This window comes from Pleurodeles waltl, chromosome 8 (assembly GCF_031143425.1).
Source record: "Pleurodeles waltl isolate 20211129_DDA chromosome 8, aPleWal1.hap1.20221129, whole genome shotgun sequence".
Taxonomy (NCBI): Eukaryota; Metazoa; Chordata; class Amphibia; order Caudata; family Salamandridae; genus Pleurodeles; species Pleurodeles waltl.
In genome coordinates, this window is record NC_090447.1 from 525,843,217 (window position 1) to 525,851,307 (window position 8,091).

The following is an 8,091-nucleotide window of genomic DNA, read 5'->3' on the forward strand; positions in this document are numbered from 1 at the left end:
TCATTAGGCACCAGTTTCTACAGAAGTCAGAAAGGGCCGCAGATTTGTGCAGCACTTCAACAGTGGAAACGCAAGAACGGTGTTGTCTCTCTTTTTTTTATTTTATCCACTTCCCCCCTTCCCTTGAGCTTCTGTTCTTAGTGCACTGTTTTAAAAACTAGTGTGCTGGAACAAGCAGTTTCAGGGTGGGGTCGGATTGTCTTCAACCTCCATCAGAACTGAACAAGAACTCAGGTGAGCTGGGCTTTGACAGAAGCACAAGCCTTAAAAAATGTCAGTTCTGGTGGACGATGAATACCGGGGAAGAAATAGAGGGCATTGACGTCACGGATATGGCGCAGGCCCTAAATGAGGACTTGGCTCATAATGAATCAGTGTCTGGCATCTTGCAACATATGCAAGAGGAAATAGAGAGATTAAAGATGGAGAATACCTCTTTAAAACAGGATTTAAGCAGGTATAAATTTAGGGGATCTCAGTGGAACACAGCTTTTACTCCTTTGTTTAAAACCTCCTCAGAGACAGGGGCGCCATCAAAACATACAACTTTGCCTCCCCCAGTTGAGGTTACTGTTAATGTTCCTAATGTTGTGCCCTTAGCAGCACCTGAACGTTTTCATGGAGATAGTAACAAATTCCATGTTTTTATCAATCAATGTCAATTACACTTCATTTGTAAGCCACAACAGTTCCCTACTGATGATACGAAAGTGGCATTCGTCTTGTCTTATTTGGGTGGCACAGCAGCCAATTGGTCAATTCCTTTCTTGGATAGAGATGATCCCATCCTCCATAATTGGAATCAATTTAAACGGACCATGACCAGCCTTTTTGCAAAACACACTTTCATGCAGGCAAGTGATAATGAGCTTTTAAATCTTAAACAAGGTAACAAGGATTTATTGACCTATCTCACTAGTTTTAATCGTTTACTCACCGAGACACAGTGGCCAGAAGAAAAGCGTGTCTCCCTTTTTTATAAAGGTTTGAGAGACGAGTTAAAAGACGCGCTGGCTTATATCGTTGATTTGCCAAAAGACTATTCGGACTTTGTAGATTTAGTTGTGAAATTAGAACATAGACTAGGAGAAAGAAAGGGAGATAAATACAAACTGGAATCACGGTTAACTTTTATTAGACACGAGAAGAAAGACACAGATAATAAACTCCCTGAGCCTATGCAAATAGGGACACTCAGAGGTCCACTCACATCAGAGGAAAAAGAAAGAAGGAGAAAATTTAAATTATGTTTATATTGTGGCAGGGCAGGTCACTTTGCCAGAGAATGTCCAGTAAAGCCTAAAACTCCACGAAAGGGTGCTGTTTCCTCCACCTCCTCAACTGAATCGGGAAACGATTAAGCTCGACAAGGGGAGAGGTTACTTGTTCGAGAAAACATCTTAATCAAACCTCTAATGCTGCAGCCTTCAGGGTACCGCACATACCTAGACATTTCATAATTCAGGTCGTTTTAATTGTTACTACCCAAGTGAGGCATTCTCTCCCTGTCCTACTGGACTCAGGCGCAACAGGAAATTTTGTGGATAATAAGTTAGCTGAAATCTTAGGACTTCCTATGTGCCTAAAGCCTTGTCCAGAAGCAGTATGTGCAGTGGATGGGTCAGAATTGACCTCTGGATTAATCACAAAACAAACAAGTCCACTTGTTATGGTCTGTCAGAACGGGCACACAGAGGTAATTAGCTTTGATCTGATAGATACTCCTAATTTTGGTTTGATTCTCGGGGTACCCTGGTTAACAACTCATAACCCAAAAATTGATTGGGTGAATAGAACTGTTACTTTGGATTCCTCTTTCTGTAGAACCAATTGCTATCAAGAAGCAGGTACAGAACAGAGCACAGTATTACACTGTGCTAGTGTTACACAAGATGAACCAAGTCTCCCTCCTGAATATTCTGACTTTAAAGACGTCTTTGATCCAGTAAAGGCTAGTGTGCTGCCCCCACATCGGTCTTATGACTGCCGTATAGATCTTATCCCAGGGGCCCCTTTACCTAATAACAGAGTATATGCTTTGACTGACGAAGAAACCAAATACTTAAGAACCTACCTAGATGACCTACTACAGTCTGGGTTCATCCGTCATTCCACATCTCCGGTGTCATCTCCACTCTTTTTTATCCCGAAGCCGGATAAATCCCTGCGCGCGTGTATCGATTATAGAGGACTAAATAAGGCTACAATAAAGAATAAATATCCTCTTCCTCTAATACCTGTGTTGTTGGATCAATTAAGACATTCTACTGTATACACTAAACTAGATCTGCGGGAGCTTACCACCTGGTCCGAGTAAAAGAGGGGGATGAGTGGAAGACAGCTTTCAAGACAAAGTTTGGTTTATTTGAGTACACAGTAATGCCCTTTGGGTTATGTAATGCCCCTGCGGCCTTTCAGTTCTTTATAAATGAGGTCCTACACGAATTCCTGGACGTTTGTGTCATAGTATACATAGACGACATCCTCATTTACTCTAAGAACTCAGAAGAACATACCCAACATGTTCGTGCAGTATTATCAAAGTTAAAAGAAAATCATCTTTTTGCTAAGTTAGAAAAGTGTACTTTTAATGTCAACAAGGTGGACTTTTTAGGATACTGCCTGTCACCTCAAGGAATAACTATGGATGTAAAGAAAATCAGTGCTATTGCTGATTGGCCAGAACCATCCTCTGTAAAAGATATTCAGAAATTTCTGGGTTTCGCCAATTTTTATAGGAGGTTTATTGCACATTTTGCAGACATTGCGGCCCCAATAACTACCTTGTTGCGGAAAGGGCAACGATTTCTTTGGACTGATGAGGCGGCACACGCCTTTCAACTCCTAAAACAAAAGTTCACTTCAGCCCCAATTCTGAAACATCCTGATCCTGACTTGCCCTTTTTTGTTGAAGCGGATGCTTCACAAGTAGCTTTAGGAGGAGTTCTCTCTCAACGAGATGCAGTAGATGGCCAGTTACATCCTATAGCCTTCTATTCCAAAAAGTTATTGCCAGCTGAACAAAATTACACTGTGGCTGAAAGGGAACTACTAGCTATCAAAGTAGCCTTTTCAGAATGGAGGCACCATTTAATGGGAGCCAAGTACCCAGTTACAATCTTTTCTGACCATAAGAACCTACAGTTTTTTGGATCACTTAAAGCACTAACACCACGTCAGATGCGCTGGTTAAATTTTTTTAGCACATTTGACTTTGTTATAACCTATAGACCAGGTGCACAACAAATTCAATCTGATGTGTTATCTAGATACGGACATACCTCAGACATGAAACAAGATAAAATAGGAGAACCCATTATTCCTCCCCTAAAGTTGTTGGCACCAGTACAACAGAAGGATTTCATCACAGATCTTTATAATGCACACATGCAAATAGCACCTCAGGATTGGTTAAAGGATTCCCATAACACAATACAACGAGGTTTATTGTATCACGACAACATGCTGTTAGTGCCCACCTCTGAATTACAAACACAGGTGATAATTTGGCATCACGCCTCACTGTTGGCAGGTCATCCTGGTTGGGTAAAAACCCTGGAAAATGTGCAAAAACACTTTTGGTGGGACACTATAAGAAAGGACATTAAGCAATTTGTCACTACCTGTCCAATTTGTGCAAGACATAAATCTTCTCATAAGGCTCCTGACGGCTTGTTAATACCAATGCCAACACCCAAACAACCTTGGCACACTGTGAGCGTAGACTTTATTGTAGGTTTACCACCTGTAAAATCCTTCACAACAGTGTTGGTTATAGTGGATTTTTTATCTAAAATGGCACATTTTGTACCATTACGGAAATTACCCACGGCAGCAGAATTTGCTGATATTTTTTATAAGGGAAATTGTGCGTTTACATGGTTTGCCAAGCAAAGTGGTGTCAGACCGAGGGAGCCAGTTCAACTCCAGATTTTGGAAAAAATTATGTGAAAAACTGAAAATAGATGTGGCCTTATCCACTGCTTTCCACCCAGAGACAGATGGACAGACTGAACGACTGAACCAAACCTTACTTCAAACGCTACGTTGTTTATTGGCTGATTATTCTAGTGAATGGTTGGAAGCTCTTCCTGTAGCAGAGTTTGTTTATAATAATACTGAGCATTCAGCTCTACTTTGCTCACCATTCTATTTCTTGCAGGGGTATCATCCAAGAGCTATACCCATTTTGTTAGAAGATTCCCTGTTGCCTACAGTAACGGATAGACTAACGAGGTTAGGTGACATACAAGACAAAGCCAGGAAACATTTATTAAAGTACAAGGAAAGCATGAAAAGACAAGCAGACAAACACAGGTCTGAGGCCCCAATGTATAAAATTGGTGACAAGGTATGGCTCTCCACAAAGAACCTAAACATAGAGGGATCCCGAAAGCTGCAACCACGTTTCATTGGACCCTTTAGTATAACTGCCATAGTAAACCCGGTAACAGTAAAATTAGATTTACCAAAAGAATATCCAGTACATACTACATTCCATGTGTCCTTGCTTAAGCCGTACAACTCAAAAACCCGACCTGAACCACCACCTCCACCCATACCAATTAAGGGAAATCTGGAATATGAAGTGAAAAGCATAAAAGACTCAAAAAGAATTAGTGGACGTCTGTTTTATTTAGTAGAATGGAAAGGATATGATGAATCTGAGAATTCATGGGAACCAGCATCATATGTACATGCCCCACAGCTGATTAGACGGTTTTATTTAAAAAATCCAGGAAAACCCCGTCCTGTAGGAGGGCCTTTGAGGGGGGAAACTGTTAGGGTTTGTACACAGCAAAGAGCATGTCCCCTCTCACTGCACTAGTGGGTTCTGTAATAGCTCCCCTTTAAACTTACTATTGAAAGCCTTTCTTGTTATCTCACCTTCCCCCCCCCCCTAGGCTTCTATGTATGTTGTTTAATGTGCTGTTTTGTTTACACATTGGGCCTTGCTTTTACCAAGGCTTCTTTAAAACACTCCTCTCTAGGCCATGTGTTAATCCAACTCATTTGCATAATAACTGAAACTCTGCACACCTTTCAAGAACATGTGCAGCATGTGAGGACCACACCCAGCTCTTCAAACCACACCCAGCTCTGCACACCTTCCAAGAACATGTGCAGCATGTGAGGACCACACCCAGCCCTTCAAACCACACCCAGCTCTTCGAGCCACACCCAGCCCTGTCTATAAAAGGCATCCCCCGAGCCTCACCCAGTGCTTGTGCTCGTCTACCTCCCGCTTACCTGAGAACAGATCCCTCGGCGCTGGCACTCCTGCTCTTTACAGACTTTCATTGCCTTCAATGGGCGCAGCTGCTGGCTCTTCCTTCTTCCGGTTTCCGGTTCCTCCTTGCTTCAGCCTCTCTCCTATGAGTAACCTGCAAAAGAGAAAGAAGACAAGGTTAGACTGATCAGTATCTCTTGCCAGCAACAAGTAAGTGCAAAACTTTTTATTACCTGAGGGAGCTTTGACGGCAATTTCTGGATTCGTGTATAGACAGTTTGAGGCGAAGTGCCTTCCACGAGCATTGTGATTCAGGCTCTTTGTTGCAGGAGTATTTTGCGGAACTTTGTGAAGTGGACATTGTTTTTTTTCATGGAACTTTTGGGAATCGAACAGTGGAAACCATTGACAGCAAGGCAAACAGTAAATCAAGGACTTGCACAAATTACATGCTGTATTTTGATGTAAAAGTACAGTATTTGTTTTATAAAAGATTCTGGAAATATGGGAAAAGTGAGTCAGCTATTGGGAATTTAGGCTTTAGTTATATTATGTTGAATGTTTGATATTGGTAATTCTGATAACGGTATTTGTTTAATGTTTTAGAAGCTTTACAGTAATAGAAAACACATCCCAGAGCAGTAACACATTCCAAACCTGGAAACTAGAGACCAGGATCCAAGAGGTACTTTTAGAAGAGAATTTCTAATAAATAAAGGGATAGTCAGGAACCCATTTAGGAATAGGTTTCACTTATCTGTTCTTTGTTTATGTTTCATTAGGCACCAGTTTCTACAGAAGTCAGAAAGGGCCGCAGATTTGTGCAGCACTTCAACAGTGGAAACGCAAGAACGGTGTTGTCTCTCTTTTTTTTATTTTATCCACTTCCCCCCCTTCCCTTGAGCTTCTGTTCTTAGTGCACTGTTTTAAAAACTAGTGTGCTGGAACAAGCAGTTTCAGGGTGGGGTCGGATTGTCTTCAACCTCCATCAGAACTGAACAAGAACTCAGGTGAGCTGGGCTTTGACACAAACTAAACAGTGACTCCAACGTCACAAATCCCCAACACATAACACCAGTGGGGGGGGGGGGGGGGGGGAGAGACTCACAGATTACTACCAAAATTGGAAACACATAACTAAGGACTCATGGGTCCTAGCCATAAAACAAAATGGTTATTACATAGAATTCCTACAATTACCACCAAATGTGCCTCCAAAAGCACACAACATGTCCAAACAGCACTTAGATCTGTTACAACTAGAAGTCCAAGCGTTGTTACAAAAAGAAGCCATAGAACTAGTACCCAGCCATCAAAAAGGGACAGGTGTTTACTCCCTGTATTTCCTAATACCAAAAAAGGACAAAACACTGAGACCCATCTTAGACCTCAGAACACTAAATCTTTACATCAAATCAGATCACTTTCACATGGTGACACTTCAAGACGTGATTCCCCTGCTCAAACAACAGGACTACATGTCAACATTAGATCTCAAGGATGCTTACTTCCACATACCCATACATCCTTTCCACAGGAAATACTTAAGGTTTGTAATCCAAGGCGTACATTACCAATTCAAAGTGTTACCGTTCGGGATAACAACAGCACCAAGAGTATTCACAAAATGCCTTGCGGTAGTAGCTCCACATATCAGGAGACAACACATACACGTATTCCCTTACCTAGACGATTGGTTAATAAAAACCAGTACTCAGCAACAGTGTCTTCAACACACAAAATACGTCATAGAAACCCTTCACAAGCTAGGGTTCACAAACTACCAAAAATCACATTTAAAACTGTGTCAAATACAACAATACTTAGGAGCAACAATCAACACACAAAAAGGGATTGCCACTCCAAGTCCACAAAGGGTACAAGCATTCCAAAATGTAATACTAAACATGCACCCAAACCAACACTATCAAGTATGCGGCAATCGAGAAATACAAAGATGAGATCAAACTGAGAAAGAGGAGAACATTTCTACGGGAAAAGAATGACTATGCAATGGGGCGTATCTTGACATTTAGCAGGCGATTCGATCAAGACGGACAGGATTACAGACAGGGGGAGGCTCTACGATGACAGGAGTTATCCTCATCGGAATCCTGTATGGAGAACATTTCAGAGATTGACGAGGCACCGGGCTCAAGTGTAGTGGCTGGACAACCCTTTACAACCTTGGAGAAATATTGTTTTTTTTACAAACGAGTTCAAGACCACAGCGGAAACCCCCCGCAAGGCAGGGGAGAAAGCGCAGGAACAGAAAGAACAGGAGAGGGGGCATGTCAGCAAGGAAGCGAAAAATTAAATGGCAAAAATACACGTCAGAACAGGAGGAGGAAACAATGAAAGACAGGAAGCTGATGGTTGTGAACATTTCCTCACACACTTTAACGCAGAATGAACGCAATGTATTAGAACTAGGGCTATCTTTTTGCCCCACTGCCAATTTTGACTATACTAAAACACAAATTGATATGTTCCTGTTAATTAGGAATTTGAAGTTGATGAACATTTTTGCACAAAAATAAGATGTAGTTACAATGCAGACAGAGGAAGTGGATAACACAGATGGCACTTCAGGTTTAATGATTAGAGATATAGAAGGTCTAGCTGCCTTAAGAGAATTAGAAATAGGTCTAAAAACATGGACAACCGATTCTGAGGTATTAGGCGATCTGGGTTTGCAGACAGACAGTACCAGTGGCAGTGGTTTTAAAGCCAAATCAAAATATAACCCAATCTTACTACATGAAAACATTGATGCCTTTCACGAAGCTGTGACTTATGATTTATTCAGATTGTGGAAGAGAACAAACAATGTATTTGCACAAAATCTAACCCCAGGTCAA